This window comes from Panthera tigris, chromosome F3 (assembly GCF_018350195.1).
Source record: "Panthera tigris isolate Pti1 chromosome F3, P.tigris_Pti1_mat1.1, whole genome shotgun sequence".
NCBI classification, from domain to species: Eukaryota; Metazoa; Chordata; class Mammalia; order Carnivora; family Felidae; genus Panthera; species Panthera tigris.
The window spans coordinates 39,157,623-39,176,495 of record NC_056678.1 but is presented as its reverse complement, the minus strand read 5'-3'; the positions used below and the strand labels follow the sequence as shown (position 1 = coordinate 39,176,495).

General features: G+C 41.5%; 1 protein-coding gene and 1 long non-coding RNA gene across 5 annotated transcripts in view; one reads left to right on the top strand and one right to left on the bottom strand.

Moving 5' to 3' along the window:
- Positions 1-1,343: 1,343 nt before the first annotated feature.
- LOC122235723 lies at positions 1,344-8,608 on the bottom strand. Its single transcript, XR_006213743.1, has 3 exons — positions 8,455-8,608; positions 6,394-6,486; positions 1,344-1,440 (listed from the first exon to the last, which is right to left on the bottom strand). It is a non-coding gene; the product is annotated as an uncharacterized LOC122235723 (long non-coding RNA).
- Positions 8,603-18,873, top strand: part of LOC122235711 (ferritin light chain-like) — a 46,295-nt gene continuing 36,024 nt past the window's right edge. For 2 of the 4 annotated variants that reach the window (XR_006213720.1, XR_006213719.1), the window contains exon 1: positions 8,620-8,929. The gene's annotated coding sequence lies outside the window, so the exon portion shown is untranslated. Of the gene's footprint in view, positions 8,930-18,873 lie in introns of all 4 variants that reach the window. The other 2 variants (XR_006213721.1, XR_006213722.1) reach the window with 2 other exon arrangements.

Here is an 18,873-nt window from a genome sequence, read left to right as displayed (position 1 = left end):
TATTTTCTGAGTTATCTCACTGGTAGCTTCTGATGGCCACGAAAAGAAAACAAACACAGTGACTGACAGAGGGAAAGGAATTCTGTTATTCGGATTATGAATGTGTACAGAGTGGTTTGGATGGGACCTTGGAAAATTCTGCTGATTCCTGTGGAAGTATTTATGTTTCGATGGCATGTCATTATAGATCATCTTACAAAATGTAAATTGAAAAAATACCGGTGGGTTGAAGTCAGGGATGTCATTATGTGCCCAATCTATTTCCCCCAGATGCCTTGCAGGTTTGTAACTCCTGCTTAATACAATCCAGTGTTTTTTGCTATCCATATTCTTTACTACATAGTGATATAGTTAATCACCTTTAAATCTCCACACATTTCCTTATCTGAGATGATACTTTGAAAAGCTTAAGGAGCTATATGGACATGGTGATCTGTTGAGTCCTAACAGATCTTCCCAGGGGGTATGTGACAGGCTGAGGTGAGAATGGGCCGTGGCCACAAACCAATTCATGAGCAGGTGACACCACCACCAAGCAGGACTGAAACACAAAACCAGAGTCAAAAAGAGCACACGCACAGGGCGATGGGGATTGGAGCTCCTGTGCAGGGGTGGGGATGGAGTTGTGTGGGCAGCGTCCTGCTGCAGCAGTGCCTCTGCTAAGGCCCGCGGCCCAGCCCCTGTGGCTTGTGTGGGGCGGGCAGAGCGGGGGAGGCTTCCTCGGTTTTCAAGCCATAATGTGCTAACATCGGCTCGGAAACCTTTCCAGATTCCTTTAGAGATAGGCTCTCTCCAGTCTTTGAGCTACCAAGGCAGGCATTTGGAGTATAGACTCCAAAACGCCTAGGACAGTGCTTTGCACATACCACGATCACAAGAAGCATATATTGAGTTGAGTAGATAAGCCCTAGTTCTGATAGAGCTTTGCTCAGGGCCTGGCACACAGACGTTCATTTTCTATGAACTATTCTTACCATTACTACAAACATTTATTGAATTGAAACAATACATCAGAATTTAAATACTTGCTCTGCCAACTGGTCTTTTGGCTTGTAACAGTCATAAGAATTCAGGAATAAAGTTTTACAATTAAAATGTAATATTTTTGGGGTGCCTGGGTGGCTCAGTCGGTTATCAATTCTAATCTTGATTTCAGCTCAGGTCATGATCTCAGGGTAGTGAGATCAAGTCCCGTGTTTGGCTCTGCGCTAAGCATGGAGCCTGCCTGAGTTTCTCCCTCTCCCTCTGCCCCTCCCTTCTCTTTTTCTCAAAAAAAAAAAAAAAAAAAAAAAAACCTTAAAAAATGGGGTGCCTGGTGGCTTACTTGGTTAAGCATCCAACTCTTCAGTTCAGGTCATGATCTCACAGTTCATGAGTTCAAGCCCTGCCTCGGGCTTTGTCAAGACAGCGTGGATCCTGCCTGGCATTCTTCCTCTTTCTCTGTCCAGAGAAAACTGTGTTTTAACATATTCTTGTTCTCTGATAACCAATACTGAACTAAGGACCGAAGCTGGACTGATTTGAAACAAACACCTGAGACTTTAAATGTTTTGAGTCCAGGGGTGCCTGGGTGGCTCAGTCGGTTGAGCGTCCGACTTCGGCTCAGGTCATGATCTCGCGGTCTGTGAGTTTGAGCCCCGTGAACTCTGTGCTGACAGCTCAGAGCCTGGAGCCTGCTTTGGATTCTGTGTCTCCCTCTCTCTCTGCCCCTCCCCCTGCTCATGCACTGTCTCTCTCTGTCTCTCAAAAATAAATAAATGTCAAAAACAATTTAAAAAAAATTAAAAAAAAAGAAATTTAAGGGGCTCCTGGGTGGCTCGATCAGTTAAGAATCTGACATCAGCTCAGGCCATGATCTTGCAGTTCGTGAGCTTGGGCCCCATGTTGGGCTCTGTGCTGACAGCTCAGAGCCTGGAGCCTGCTTTGGATTCTGTGTCTCCCTCTCTCTCTGCCCCTCCCCTGCTCATGCTCTGTCTCTCTCTCTCTCTCTGTCTGTGAAAAATAAATAAACATTAAAAAAAAATATTTTGAGTCCACAGAGGTCATATTTGGATCACAAAATGCTTAAGAATAAAAATAATTGAAACCAACATGCATTTATCACTCAAGACCTATATAGAAAGAGCCTTGAAAAACTTAAGAATGTTTACATAAATAAGATAACGAGACTTTTTAAAGGTTAGGAGTTTCCCCATATGCATGATGTGTTAGAAACCATACTACACAAATGAGAGATGGTAAAGATAAGAGACAGAGAACAAGGACTTAGCTGCAGCCCGATCATCCTCTTGGACACTGAATCTATGACAATATTCCTATCCATGGACTAATTCCAATAACAAAAATCTGTTCTTTCATGGTTTGGACACTAGAAACTGTGACTTTTCAAGGATTCCCGTCAACAGGGAAGGAAATGAGTTTTCACCATTTTGTTGTCTTTGTTGGTGTGACTTATGAAATGAGTTTCTTAAATATAGGAATGAATTATAACGAGACGTACAGTGGTGTGTACTACCTAAAATTTATACTTCCTTATAATTTTAAATATTTTTAATGTGCTTATTCTTTCATCATAGCTAGATGTTAAATCTGATAAAGGCAGGAATTGTGTTTATTATTCTGTGCATCCCCGAATGTGTTATTATTGATGATTATTTTATAAATTTACTCTGATTTAACAATTTGATGTAACATTTAAGCCAGTTTGATTTGGTAAAAAGCAATGTCTAATGAAGGCTGGCAGTCAGCCTGTTTGGAATATTTTATTCCAATTATTAGGGCATTGCCTTTCAATGCCTTTTTTGAAAATTCTTATTTTCCTGATTAAAATCTATACTGTGCATATCATAATGAGAGTGAACGCCCCACCTAGAAGTCATCCTTGGCTCCCTCTGGAATCTCTGGTTCAGCCTACTTGCCTCCTCTCCAGCTTCTACCGTGTCCATCAGGGTGACCCAGAGGTCCTATAAGGTGTCTACCTCTGGCCCCTGGGCCTTCAGCAGCAGCTCATGCTCTGGCACACCTGGCTCCCATATCAGCTCCCCAGCCCCCCAGGTGGGCAGCAGCAGCAGCTTCAGAGGTGGCTTGAGCACCAGCATGAATGTGGTCAGGGGCTACGCAGGCGAGAGGGTCCAGGGGGCACCGTAGCTGTCTCAGGGCACCAAAGCCTGTTGAGCCCTCTTAAGCTGGAGGTGGACCCCAACATCCAAGGGTGTGCATCCAGGAGAAGGAGCAGCTCAAGACCCTCAGCAGCAAGTCGCCTCCTTTATCAACAAGCTACGCAACCTGGAGCAGCAGAATGAGATTCTGGAGACCAACTGGAGCCTCCTGCAGCAGTGGAAGACGGCTCGGAGCAACATGGATAACATATTGGAGAGCTACATCAATAGCTTCGGGTGCCAGCTGGACACATTGGCCCAGGAGAAGCTGGAACCTGCAGTGGAGCCCATCAACAGGAGGGGCTGGCGGAGGACTTCAAGAATAAGTAGGAGGAAGAGATACAGAGCACGCAGAGATGGGAAGATGCATCTTCCAAGTCAAGAAGGCTGTGGGTGAAGCTTCCATGGATGAGGCAGAGCTGGAGTCCCTCCTGGAGCTGCTGGCCGGCCTGTGCAGAGGAGAGCCGAGAGCAGCCACAGATCTCGGACACCTCTGCATTCCACTCCGTGGACAGCAGCAGCCTCCTGGACCGATGGCATCATCACCAAGGTCAAGGTCCAGTACAAGGAGATTGCTAACTGTATCCGGCCGAGGCTGAGACCTTGTACTAGAAGTATGAGAGGTGCTGGCACTGGCTGAGAAGCACAGGGATGACCTCAGTTGCATAAAGACAATTTGTGAGATGAACCAGAACAATGGCCGACTCCAGGCTGAGATCGACAGCCTCAAAGGCCAGGGGGCTTCCCTGGAGGCTGCCCTTGCTGATACCGGGCAGTGTGGGGAGCTGGTCACGAAGGACGCTGACGCCAAGTGGAGGCTGCACTGCAGCGAGCCCAGTGGACCATGGCAGGACAGATGTGTGAGGGCCTGGAGCTTGGGAACATTAAGCTGGCCCTGGACATGGAGATCGCCACCACCTGCAAGCTGCTGGAGGGCGGGGAGATACAGCTGGAGTCTGGAATGCACAACATGAGTAACCATACCAAGGTGGCTGCTCCTGTGGGCTGAGCTCCGCCCATTGGGGGGGCCTCAGGAACCTTGGCCACAACTACAGCCTGAGCTCCTTCCAGTCCTGCTTCTGCTGCGGCGGGGCTCCAGTACCTTCAGCCGAGTCAGCTCCTCCAGGGTTGTGGTTGTGAAGAAGGCTGAGACACGTGATGGGAAGCTGGTTTCCGAGTCATCTGATGTCCTGTCCAACTGAGCAGCCACTGTGGTTGCTCCCAGCCTCCTCGCTCCTGTGGCTGCCATAGAGCCTTTGGGGGAAGGGGCTGTGCAGGGTGGCTACAGGAACAGGAGACCCACCTGAGGCTCAGTCCCAATCCTCAGTCTACCCTTCTGGGGAGTCTACTGCCCTGGGTATTCCCTCTCGCCCTTGCCCCCAGCTAAAAGCCAATTCAAGTGTCTTTTCCCAAATAAACCCTCAGCTGGTCTGCCAACCATTCCTCCACATCCTTAAAAGTGAATGAATAAGAATAGCCATACTTGCAACACACAAATAGCAAATGTTTAGCCCAGAATAGAGAATTTCAATGAATGAATAAGAGAAAGATTAACAACCAGAGTAGAAAAAAATGGCAAAAGATGTGAGCAGTCATTTTAGGAAATGGAAACCACAAAGAAGATACCACTTTATTTTCACCAGACTAAATTTATAAACATTATCTAATTCCTGCATAGGAAGGCATTGTTTTACATGCTTTATAAGCAGTAGCTTATTTAATTCCCTCAACAGCCCTATAAAGTATGTTCTATAATTTTCTCTATCTAACAGATGAGGAAACGGAGGCACAGAGCTGTTTAATAACGTTTGCAAGGTCACACAGCATTTACAAATGTGCAATGTGGGTTTGATGCAGGGCTGGAGATTTGCAGCATATCCAGATGGCAGGTTGGGGAAGGAACCATGGAAGACTTGAGTGTGGGTTTCTTTCTTTCTTTCTTTCTTTCTTTCTTTCTTTCTTTCTTTCTTTCTTTCTTTCTTTCTTTCTTTCTTTCTCTTTCTTTCTTTCTTTCTTTCTTTCTTTCTTTCTTTCTTTCTTTCTTTCTTTCTTTCCCCTTCCCTTTCCTCCCTTCCCCTCCCCTCCCCTCCCCTCCCCTCCCCTTTCCTTTCCTTTTCTTTTTTATGAACAGTCCTGGAAATGTGGTTCATCACTTTAATCCACATTCCACCATGAGAGGTCTTCGACATGACCTTACCTAATATCACAGCTTCCTTCTCCGGTTTGAGGGACATTTTATGGGTGACTTGGGCTTTTATGATGGAAGGGGTAAATGTGCCATCAGTGAAAAGGCTTACTTTGGAGGTCAGAAGTAGCTGTTTGCTCTGCTTTTTGGACTTCCTCAAAAGAAGAAGAGAACCTCCAAGACTACGCCAACAAACACTTGCTTACGCTGGCAGCGTGGCTTGAACCTAACTACCAATCTCCAGCCCAGATCTGGAGAAATGTGGAAATTCTCTTTCTCTCTCTACCAAATCCAAACAGGAATATAAATGCCAGGTCTTATTCCCATTGGGAAATAGCCAAAGTTATTGTGACAGTACTGTATTTTGAGCAATGTTGGCTATTTGTTTTTTGGAGCACAAAGCAAGCAATAAATCTGTCACCCTGAAAAATCAGGTTGTGACCTAGAGGAAGGAGCAAATTGTGACTTTAGGTAAAAAAGAGTGACCTACCAGGGAGGATAATTTATCATGAGAACAAAATTGCTGGTGTTCTCCTGACCGACCAGGAAGAAGGGCTGCAGTAAGCAAATTCAGGAGATGCAAGCGTCCGAATATTTTTAACTGATCAATATTTCCAGGGTTCACAAGCAGCCAAAAAACTGTCATTGTTCAGAGTAAGTACATTGCTCACCTGATTTGTAAAAGGAAAAACTGAGAGCTTTAATTATTCTCTTTTTTTAAAAAAAGCCACGACTCAACAACAGGCATTCTTTGTAAAATGAAAATAAATATTCTCCTGGGGATTCAGGTGAGCCTTCTTGATTTTTATGGGGAAGCAGAAGATAATGTTACCTGAAAATGCTTAAGGAAATTGACTATGGGGGATTAATGTCCTTCACCCACTCTTAGGTTAAAACTCTTCCTGCTGGAGAGGAAACCAAGCAAATAATATCATCTAGGGAACTACCGATAAAATAAGGCTTAGGCAAAGCTAGAGTTTACTTAAGACAATAACACTGTCTTTCCACTTACGTTGGGTACCTTCCATTTGCCCCTTCAGGTTACCCTACCTGCTACTCCACCTTGCACCATGCCGGAGAGACTGCTTCAGAGGGCTCTCTGCCCTGGGCTGTTGGTTGGGTTCAGTCAATGGGCGGCACCTGCTGGAGAGTAGAGGGAAGAGAAGGCTGGGGTATTACTTGCCTATCCTCCTCCCTGCAGGATGGCTTCAGACTGGCTGTGTCCCTCTTCTGAAAGTCACAGCTTCTGTAAGGTGACGTTTTCTGCATAGCCCTTTCTGTCTCTAGATTCCAGTAACCTCTTCCTTCTCTTGACACTTCTGTTCCAGGAGTGGTAAATGCTCCCCACTAATACTACCTCAGGGTATGTACTGTACTATTTTTGTGGTTTTCGTGTACCCTGCCTACACCTTTGTATATTAAGCTTTCCTAAATTACAGTGTGCTGTTTCCTGGTTGGTCTTTGACCAATACACCACTTGACTAGCACTTTCCATAGACCTGAATATCATCATGGCTCCAGGGAGCTCTGGACAACTAAGGCACTTCACCAGGCCTTAAACAGGGATGGCAAATGATATCAGTCATTGGACGAAGAATGTTAAGTTTACATTGTGTGGCTCGATACTGGTAGCAACTATGATACACCCAAGCTTTGTATACTATGAAACTGCGATTTCATCTCTGGACTTTGCTGACAAGTACACAGATATGACAAATCCAGCTTTGTGTCATGATCACTTCTCAATAAATTTGAAGGCTAGAGAAAGCATTCAGTTTCTGAGGATTAACACCCATTATCTCTCAGCCCCTGTTGCCACGTGGCACAACTTATATTCACTTCACCAGCTTACAAATTCAGCTGTCCTCCCAACAAACTTGGCAGGCTCATCCCATTTCTCAGAAGAGATTTAATAGCAGTGAGTTCATGTATTACAAAGACTTCATTACTTTTATTAGCTTTCCATGCTCTCTGCTTACTGGTGCACTGAGGGGTATTACTGAATAATCCATAGTTGTCAGAAATATAAATGTGCCCTGGTATAGTACAGCTTTAATTCTACTTATTTTATTTTCTTATTTAGGACATTTTGTAAGAGATTAGACAGAGTTCCTTCTGTAAGGGAACTTGCTGCAGAGTGGTGTTGGTCTATGTCCAACATATGAGTAAAGCAGGAATCCAATTTTTATGTGCCTATGGCACCTGATAAAATGCATTCATAATGCCAGGCGCTGATTCCTATTCCTTTTCAGGCTCAGGCAAAATTTTTGCAAGAAAAAAATTTATTCACTGCTTCATTTAATCAAATATTCTTTTTTTTAAAAGAGTTTTTACTTATTTTGAGATAGATAGAGCATGAGCAGGGGAGGGGCAGAAAGAGGGAGAGAGAGAGAGAGAGAGAGAGAGAGAGGGAGAGAGAGAGAGAGAGAGAGAGAGAGAGAGAGAGAGAGAGAATCTCAAGCAGGAGCCACACTGTCAGTGCAGAGCCTGCCCCTTGTGGGGCTGGAAGTCACCAACCGCGAGATTAAGACCTGAGCTGAAATTCAGAGTCTGACACTCAACCCACTGAGCCACCCCGGCGCCCCTAATCAAATAATTTTGATCTTAAACAAGTTAAACATGTTTGTGTACCCATTTCTTTACTTATAATATGTGTATATGCATAAATTGTGCCCTATCTTTTTTAAAAAACACCACAACCAAAAATACTGGATGGTATTTTTGTGAAATATTTGTTTGCTTATTAAACCTATATCAATTTAATTATAATGGAAGTATATATGTACTAACAGAATAAGAAAGAGATGAAATAAGTAGAATTTGTCCAATGAAGATTAACATTGATAAAGCAGAATGCTCAGTTTCAATTGCACAAAATCTTTCAATTGTCTTAGACTGTAGTATTATTCATATAAAGAGAAAAGGGAAGAAAATGTCTATTTGTGTCAGCCAGGGAAGTAAGAACTTTCCATACATTACTTACTTTTGATTTTTAAATTACATTTACTTTTTACTTCTATTTCTTACAAACCTTAATGATGAGGACTAATATATACCACTTAGTATGTAAATCGCCCATATATTTTAAACTATTATCCATTTTATACTTACTGACAAAATTTTGGAGTACTGAATTTGACGATATTAATAACCTTTAACATTTTGTAGGGGGCGCCGGAGGCTCAGGTGAAAGAGCATGTGACTCCTGATCTCCAGATTGTGAGTTTGAGGCCCACGTTGGGTGTAAATGAAAAATAAATAAACTTAAAATTCTGTTAATAACAAAATATATGGCAAATTCAAAAAGGAAGAAAGCAGGGAAAGATTATTCACATCCCTCGATAATCCTTCTGTTCTGCAACCTATTTTCTGACAAGAGTTGCCTATATAGTAGTTCCCCTCTTATCCGCAGTTTCGCTATCTGTGATTTCATTTTCCCCACGGCAAACCGCGGGGAGGAAGCAGATGATCCTGACGAATCATCAGAAGGTGAATAGTAGACTAGCTACGTCACAGCGCCTGCGTCACTCACCTCTCTTCATCCCATTACGTAGGCAGTTTCACATCTCACAACGTCACAAGAAGGGTGAGTACTGGGTAATATCTTTTTTAAGATACTTTGTAAAGATGACAGTATTTAAATTAAAAAAAATGTTTATTTATTTTTGAGAGAGAGAGGGAGAGAGAGCGAGCGCGCGAGCGAGCGGGGGAGGGGCAGAGAGAGAGGGAGACAGAATCCAAAGCATGTTCCAGGCTCTGAGCCGTCAGCACAGAGACTCAGGGCTGGAACCCATGAACCGTGAGATCACGACCTGAGCGAAGTGGGGCGCTTAACCGACTGAGCCACCCAGGTGCCCCTACAGTGTAATATTTTGAGAGAAAGAGAGGGATCACATTCACAGAACTTTTATTACAGTATATTGGTATAATTGTTCCGTTTTATCATTATCGTTGTTAATCTTTTACTGTGCCGAATTTATAATTAAACTTCATTATAGGTATGTATAGAAAAAGCCATAGGATATATAAATTTTGGTACTCTCCTTGGTTTTAAGCATCCACGAGGAGTCTTGGAAGGTATCCCCCGTGGGTTTGCGGGAAGGACTGTCCTTGATGTCTTCATTTTCCCACCTCTGAATGCATTTGGCAGCTCTTGCTCAGGATACTACCTTGTCAGGTCCTTGTCTGACTTGGCCTTTCCACCGAGTTGGACATTGGTGACCACTGCTTCGTGAAGTTTTCTCTTCTGCTGGCCTTGGTGATTTTACTCCTCCCCGCTCGCCTCATGCTTTCGCAAGTCTTTGTTCTTCTCCAGCTGGCCGTCAATCTTGGGAACTTCTAAAGGCTAAGTCTTAGGGATACTTATCTTCGATCTCTGCTTTGAGAAGCTTTCCCACAGCTTCAAATATCCATGTTTGTAGCTTCAGCTATCCGCTAAATGCTGATGAGATCCAAATTTCTTTCTCTAGCTCCTACCTCTACTCTATACTGAACCTCTTACTTCACTTCTACATGAATGTGTCAGAGACAATTCAGCCTTAATATGTTTAATATTTAAGATAAAGCTCATGATCCGTCTCTTCCCCACCTGGTTTTCTACTGATTTTAACTTGCCTGGTGAATGCCATTATCACATTTTGGCATAATAGAATATTATCTTTCCGTCACTCCCTTAATCCTTCCCATCACCAAGCTTGTGTGTGTGTGTGTGTTTAATCATTAAAGTATCTTTGAATCCATTCACTTGTCAGTATCTTCATTACCATCCCTCTGGGCCAAATTCCTAGAGCTTCTTGCCTGTGTTAATACAGTAACTCACTAACTTCACATGTTTGAATAAATTATCTTGTCTATAGTCAGAAAGTCAAAGCACAAATATGATCATGTCACCCACCCAATTAAAACCATTCACTTTAAGTAACTTTCTTAGGGTAAACATCAAATGTCTTCCTGAGGCCTTATAAGGCTTTGCAACTTCTGGCCCCTGTTTTCCTCTTTAGTTCTTTTTGAGCCAGTCTCTCATTTGTTTGCTGTGTTCTTGCTGCTTTGGCCTTATTTCAGTTTCTGAAATGCACTAAAGTCCCTCCCACCACAGGGCCTTTGCCATGCAGTTTCCTCTTACTGGAATGCTCTCCTGTACTTATTTACTGGCTTCTATTCTGGCTTCTTCACTAAACTTTAAGTGCTGTGTGAATAGGGGTTGTGCTTCTTTCTGCTTTCTTTCCTTCTTTTTTTCCCCCCTGCTTTCTATTTAAGCTCCAAATACACAGTTCTGGCATATAGAAGAAGCTCAATAAGTTTTTGCTATGAAAACACATATATAAGTAATAGCAATTACCAATTTAATTGTTGTTTTCCTTTTAACTATTTGTTGAAATATGAAAATTTTGTGTCAGAGTTAATATTTTTGATTTTTAAACATACAGTGATGTTTAAAAGTTTCACATAGATCTATCAATCATTCTATTATTGTTTCCTTTACTGGTAATCATGCTTAAAAAGGCCTTTATCAATAGAAGATGATGTGAACTGTTACCTTTTTTTTTTTATAATACAGCTTTTTCTTCAAACAAATACTCTTTTTAACAATATGGAGTGTATTTGAAGGCAAGATGTCAAGGAGTTAGGTTTTTGTTCTGCATATAGTAGCCACTTGTCACAATGAATGCTCCATTTCTTTCTTAAAATGTCACTTTTATTTTGTATTTTTTATAGATTTCAGACTTTTTGATATTTAATTTTGGTCCATTACTCTGTCATTTTGGTGACACATTATTTTAAGAATGATGGCTTTATAAAGCATGTATGGTTGTATTAGTTACCTGTTGTTACAATTATGCTATATGACAACCATCCAAAGTGCAATGGCATAAAACATCCCTTCTTAGCAGGGTTCCAGAAGATAATTAAGTCTTAATACCCTAAGACATTTATTATATGTAATGAATTAACTATGTACCATTTGGGAGAATTGAGAAAATAGTCACTCAAATATTTTTTTCTATAGGGCTTAATTTTCTTATAAAAACCCCACTGAGAAAATACAGCTTAAAGCAATAAATGTTTATTTAGCTCTTGCATTTGCAGCTTGTAATTTAGGCTGGGCTAAGCTGGGAAGTTTTTCTGGCTTTAGTTAGGCTCGTTCTTAAGTCTGGTGGTCTGCTGGCTCATGGTCTAAGGAAATGCATGCAATTGGGCTACATATCTTTTAACCACCAGCCAGCTAGCCCAGACATGTTCCATGGTGAGGTGCAGAGGGCAGACAGGAAGCAAATGCAAAAGCACTTTTATAAATCTCTGCTTGCAGCAAGTTTGCTAACATCTCATTGGCCAAAACAATTCACAGGACTGAACTTAGACTTGAGGTGCAGGGAAACACATTCCATTTTTCCTAGAAGGAACTGCTGAGTCACACTGCAAAAAAGGTGGATGCAGAGAGGGATTGAGGAATTGAGTCCATTAATGTAATTCATGTACCACCATGGTAGTCTTCCATTATTCTTCTTTAATACTTTTTATTGGCTCTTCCTGGAGACTTGTTATATTTTGGAACCATTTTGTCACGATAAGAAAAAATACCCAGTGGAGGGCTCCTGGGTGGCTCGGTTGGTTAAGCATTGGACTCTTGGTATCAGCTCAGGTCATGATCTAAAAGTTCCTGAGTTTGAGCCTCAGGTTGGGCTCTGTGCTGGCAGCATGGAGCCTGCTTGGGATTCTCCCTCCTCCTCTCTCTCTGCACTCCCCCCCCCCCCACCCGGCTCGTGTTCTCTCTCTCTAAATAAATAAAAAAGAATACCCATTGGGATTTGCATGGAAAGAAGTTAGAAGTTGGAAACGGAGCTAGATATTTTTATGTATTCATTTCACTTATCTGTTCAGCAAGTGAAAGTAGCTATCACCACACACATTTCACAGGTAATGGCATTGATAAATAACTATCAGACCTCTAGTTAAGTCAAGAACCTGGACTCAAACTCAAGCTTCCTGCTTCAGAGCACACTTCTTTCACTGCTGCATGACTGCTTCCTTTGGAAATTGCTGTGAGGAACATGCATGATAATGTCCGTGAATGGATTTGGAAAACTGTAAAATGAGCTAAGACCCAATGATTTTGGAGTTCCCCAAATGCCCATGTGTCTGTAAATACGACTCTTGAAGTTTTAGCTTATAGAAGACTCTATTATACCTTCTTCCTGTTTCATCTGTTAGTTTAGGTAACATCATTTACACAGTTGGCTAAACGAGATGAAATAATCACAAGAAGTGTAGCTGGCATTTATTATGGAGGCCCTAACTTTTATAGCTCGTTTGTGATATGATCCATTCAATTTTCTGCAATTTAGAAAAATAATTTTGTTTCTTATTTCTTTTTAAGTTTTATTTTTACTTAAGTAATCTGTACACCCAATAGGGGGCCCAAAATCATGACTCCAAGATCAAGAGTCACATGCTCTTTCCACTGAGCCAGCCAGGCACCCCCTTAAGAATAACTATTTTTTTAATTATTATTTTTTTAAATATTCATTTTTATTTTTGAGAGAGCATGAGTGGGGGAGGGGCAGAGAGAGAGAGAGACTGAGAGAGAGAGAGAGAGAGAAGGGGACAGAGGATCTGAAGCAGGCTCCATGCTGACAGTAGTGAGCTCAACGTGGGGCTTGAACCCATGAACCGTGAGATCACGGCCTGAGCTGAAGTTGGATGTTCTACTAACTGAGCCAGCCAGGAGCCCCCCAAAATAACTATTTCAAAGGGGATTAGATATGTTTTCAGGCTTCCAAAACTTTCCCTTGGGAGGCTTTGATTAGAGTTCAGAAATGATGTAAGCAAACTGAGGGCCTGTGGCACAAAATGGTGGTAGTGTTGCCAGGGATATTGTCAGATGCTGTCTTATTTCATTTCACCCTTTTGGCTGACGATGCTTAACAGGTAAATTCTCTACCAGGATGCCAGACAATCATTTGAAAAGTAAAGCATTTATGTGGATTTTTTTTTTATGTGGATTTTGATTAAAGTCAAAGTGTTTGTTGCTAGAAATTCTGGAAGCGAGTAATAGTAGAAACATCAGTAACAAAATTTCTCTTTATTTCTTTTTATTTTTTTAATGTTTATTTATTTTTGAGAGAGAGAGAGAGAGAGAGAGAGAGAGCGAGCGAGCATGTAAGCAGGGGAGGGACAGAATCTGAAGCAGGCTCCAGGCTCTGAGCTGTAAGCACAGACCCCAATGCTGGGCTCAAATTCATGAACCATGAGATCATGACCTGAGCCAAGGTCGGATGCTTAACCAACTGAGCCACCCAGGCACACTGGCAACAAAATTTCTTGAAGTTAGACTTGTTTCATTGTGGGTATTTTTAATAAAAGTGAAGCCATTTTGTGTATGAAAACTTCGTCATGTAGCCAAGCATCTTAATGTTCTGAGTAGGCCCATCAATCTAAATCATATGTTGGCCCAACATGGAAATGGTTGGAAGTGGGAAGAAGAGGTTGAAATCTTGGAGCCCTGGTCCTGGAAGTGCCTGGTGATCAAGCACCATGGCTTTTCACTGGGTAATTTATACTCATGTGAATCATGAACATATTAATTTGCTAAGAGTTCATTAATCTCCCTGATCATTATGGGGTTTGACATGCCACAAGCCTGAGAAAAGTATAATGTATGCCTTAAAGGTCCTAGGAAACATCCTTGAGAACCTGCTGTTGATGAGAAATGCCATTCAATCACTTTATCTTCTTTGCTTAAGATGGCAGGACTTTCTGAAGCACCACATGGACACCTAACAATGCCCATCAAAAGCATATGAAAAGATAAACTGCATGAGAATAGTGCAGAACATCTAGAGAGAGGAGATTGTAGAAAGTTGTTTACTCACAGTATGGATTTAAGAGTAGTTACAAAGATTGGAGGGGAGGTTTGTTAAAGTGGTTCACAGCAGGCGCTTTACACATATTAACTATGATTATTACAACTGAAGAGTTGTCTGCACTTACATTATTCTGAATGGAAAAAGGGGGATGGAGTAGATCAGTAGTGTCCAAAGCTGACTGATCATCACAATTTCCTGAGGTGCTTCCTAAGGTCCTAGATTTCCAGGTTGCCGCACTGGACATTCTTATTTAAAAGATCTTTTCTATAAACCTCTGTGACTGATTCTGGTGGCTAGCTAAATTTAGAAACCACTAGATTAGGAGATTTCTAAATTTCCTCTCCGCTGCACATTCCAGAATTTAAATTTGGAATATTGAGAAGGTTTTGGTTTTGATACTTAATTGCTCAACTCATGCAAATTGGCAGTAACCAAGGTCAAGTGATCTTATCAAGGAATCTGTGATATTGTTAGAGCTAGTTACTCTCAGGGCAAATTGGCTTTAGTGTAGGCCTCAGCTATTGCAATGCTTTAATAGGTCTCATAGCCATTGTAATACTTCAGGGAATCCAAGACCTGTGATGCCTATGGCTATACCTCAACCCTTAGTCTGATGTCCACATTCTCATGTCTTCATTACCAAGTTTATCCCGTGGTATGAACAGAAATAAGGGAATGCCATCCAAAGAACCCGCTGTCAAATTTTTCTGCTGCCACATACAGTTTATGCCCAAATGCAGGTACATATCATTCCCAGATATGTACCCCCTGTAGCCCCATGTATTTTCCTCCTGGACAAAGAACACGTATCAGAATGCATGTGACTAAGAATAATTCATTAAGGCATAAACATATAGTCATTATATATATGAATGCACACATCCATGTATTAATATGTCCATTTGAAACAAATTCAACAACTATTTGTAAATGATTACCTGACAGATGCCTCCTAACTAGAAGAGATACACATTTATGTCCAGATATCATGGTTGAGAGTTGCCAACATAAAGATTCCTAATGCCCAAGAAAGGCACATGTTTTAGTACAGTGATTATCTTCTGCTGTAAGTTGAACTGTTGGGGTCCTCTTTGCTCTCAGACTAGGTGTTGCCTGCCTTCTGCTCTACTTTGGGTTGGATTCTGGGCAGCCTCTTGCTAGGACATTTGTTGTCTTACCAGAGTAGGAGAGTTTGCGGTTTGTGGGAGACTTGTGGTTTTTGAGGAAGTTGGGATATTTAGCACATGGTAATTTAGGAATCATTCAGTTTTCTGAGTATACATTTTCTAGGAACTTGAACTGAATTGAACCGGGAACCCAAACCTGGGGCTGGCTAACCAACTTCAATTTCTGAAGCAATAAATTAATTGGTTAACCACAAACCAATGGAGAAATGTTTTAGTTTTAACCCAGTCAACCTATTCAAACCAGAACCAACCATGAGTATTTTTCTAAAACCACGCAACCATAACACTAGAATGTTTCCAAATCAAATCTAAATTAAATTTGGTTTGAGCTCCTGACTTCAACTTGTATAGTTGCAATGCTTTTTGTAACATTCTACATGCTTAGCATTGGTGGTAATTTGATATATGATGGAATCTTGTATTTGAAGATCACAGACATGTTGTCAGTTTAGGAATATCCCTTTAAATATATTATAATTACAGTATATGGTAGAAAATACTGTCATAGACTAGATTAACTGAAGGTTTGTTGAAGGTGAAGTGATAAGTCAGAGGAAGAGGTGGATAGAATCTAGGCAACGTATTTAGATGTTTGTTGCATTGATCATTGAGCCAAGTTGCCAACAATTATATAAAGTTTCTTCTGTAGTATTCAATAAAGAAGGACATAATAGATCCACCCTCTTGTTCTTATACTACCTGCTGTCTTGTACTACTGAGGCTAAGACAATTTAAATTTATTGATGAATATAATTTTTTGAAGCTTGGTTAAAAGCTTCATTCTTCTCTTATAGGCAGAGACCCTAAGGCTCTGAGAGGGTCATATGGCTGTAAATGGATGAGCTAAGTTAAATATTTTTTAAGCTTATTTATTTTGACAGAGAGAGAGAGATTGAGAATCCCAAGCAGGCTCTGCACTGTCAGCACAGAGCCTGATGCAGGGCTAGAACTCATGACCCATGAGATCATGACCTGAGCTGAAACCAAGAGTCAGACACTTAACCAACTGAGCCACCCAGGTGCTCCCAAAGAGCTAAGCTTTAAACACAGCTCCCTTTTGATTCATAGTCCAAAGTATTAACTGCCATGCTATATGCCCTCTGTCTTGAGACATTGTCCTATTGTTGCCTGTTTATTTTCATGTTTCCTTCTATTTTGATGGAATTAGCTAAAGACCAAGCTGATTGCTTTTATGCTTTGGCAACACCATGCCGAATTAAGTTTTTTAGTTCCATTTGCTTTTCAGGAAGCAAGAGCCATGTGTTTATAACTGAGTGAGAGAGAACCAGTGGCCTGGTGCATCCCTTCCTTCTCAGTGGGTTGCTGCACAGAAAGGGAGCCTGAGCATCACAAGGCCCTGTACAACTTTTTGCTGTGAGTGCTGTCTCAGGCTGCTTTTCTAAACTCAAGTAAAACTGATGCAGCAGAAAGCCAACTAGTGAACAAAACCTACAAAACAGACCCAGCTCCGGTTTGACATCTGCTCTGAAATGAACCTCTTAAGTCCCTTATTCCCATTAGAAGATTGTTTTAAAACATATTCCCAAGGAGATGAATTTGATTCTTTATCTCTTCAGGTTTCTTTGGCCTTCTATTACTTTAACTGCAGCCTTACAATTTCTGAAGTATGTCTGCAGTGAAGCCAGGCAGAGCACATTAACAGACCCAGCATGCCACGGCTAAGTAATCCAGTAAAAGTATTCTTGTTGTGCAGTGCATGCATTCATAGGACCATTTTAGTTATTGCTATAATTAGTTCCGATTCAAGTATTCCACAGAGAATGAGGTTTCTAGATTGAAAGTGGTTGGATGCAGGTTAGCAGTGGGGATGTAGGATGCAGATGGCAGACAGAGCCTGAAGGAGAGATGGGAAATATTTCTATATGCCTCAATTTGTAGCATTTCTGATTTTTATATGGACATTAAACTTGGTCAAGCTGAAGTGCCATTTGCTTTAAGAGAGGATAATGTACACTAATCCCTATGAATTCTAAAAAATAGACTGAAGCTGGAAGTGGCAGCCTTATCATGACCTGTACATTACAGAATGCCTATACTATAAGGCTTACAGACAGGAAAAGAATAAGCATATTTTGCCTGTAGAGTTTTAGGTACAATTATTTTCAACCTTCACTGATCATATATCTGGATGAGACCCAATAGATCATGTAGTCTTCCCTAAATTGCAAGTATGACAATTTTTATTAATGAGTCAGCAGAATATTTACTATGGGCCAGGGACTATGCTAGGAATTAGGAGTGGTAACATAAATAGTACAACAGTATTCCCCTCCCTCAGGGAATTCGTAGTATAGTGGAGGAGACAGAAGTCTAAATAGTTTTTCAAAACAATGTGGTAAATGGCATTTGGCATTTATCTGAACTCCCCTGGGAGCTCAGAGGGGGCACTCGTGATGGCTAGGGCAGGGTTCTGAAAGGTTGGGGAAGGTGTCAGAGAGAACATGTTTCTTGGGCTGACGTGAATGACAAGGATGCCAGAGAATCTCTAGGCCAAGAGGGTGTGTGGTGTGGGTGGTAGTCTAGGCAGCTTGGTTCTCATGTGCAAAGATTTGGTAGTGTCAAAAGGTACATTGCATTTAGGGAAGTCAGATGTTCCCTAAGGCTTGAGCTTCAGAGGGAGCTAGCAGGAGTTGACATTGAATAAGAAGCGAGGTCATGAAAGGATGTGACATGAAATTTCGTGATGTGCGCTTCCTTATGTATATAGTGGCAGAACATATATGCAGTTTTGGATTTTAAAGAGAAGAGTGGCATTTGGGTTTGTCATTTTCTGGAAAAAGTACAAAAGATGGACTGTTAACTGTAGAGAATATTTTTGGGGAGACTATAAAGAGAGGTATGAATTAAGGCAGTGAGAATGGAGAAGAGGGAACTTATCTGGGGGACATAAAGGAGTAGAATTGCAGTATTGACAGGGGATAAAGGAGCAGAAAAGTAGAGGAAAAATGCCAGATGTATGGCATGGAAAACTGATGGGATGGTGATGCCATTAGTTGGGGGAAAAGATATAGTTTTGAGGGAGTTTAGATATGAACATATTATGGAGTTTAAGATTTTTATGGGATGTTCAGGTGGGAATATCTACTTGTGAATTGCAAGTGTATTTCTGGATTTGAAATGAGATGTCTATGCTAGAGATGTGGATTTGGGAGTTAATCAGCCTATTAACTTGAAGCCGTGGGAATACATGCCACCCAGTGACAGTTCATTGAATAAGAGGAAAGGAGGGCACTTCTGGTCCTGAAAATATGGCAGACCAGAAAACATAAGAACCCCCTGCAAACTCATACAAATCTAATATACATGCAGCGACTCTCACTAAAGCAGAGCCACACTCAGAAAGTAGTGGGTATTTCCAGGGGTCAGAAATGAAAAAGGAGCAGAAAGCTTCCTTCACTATCTCTCAATTATGATTCCCTCAAAATTACCATAATGGTAAAAGAGTAAGCTGAGGTGGT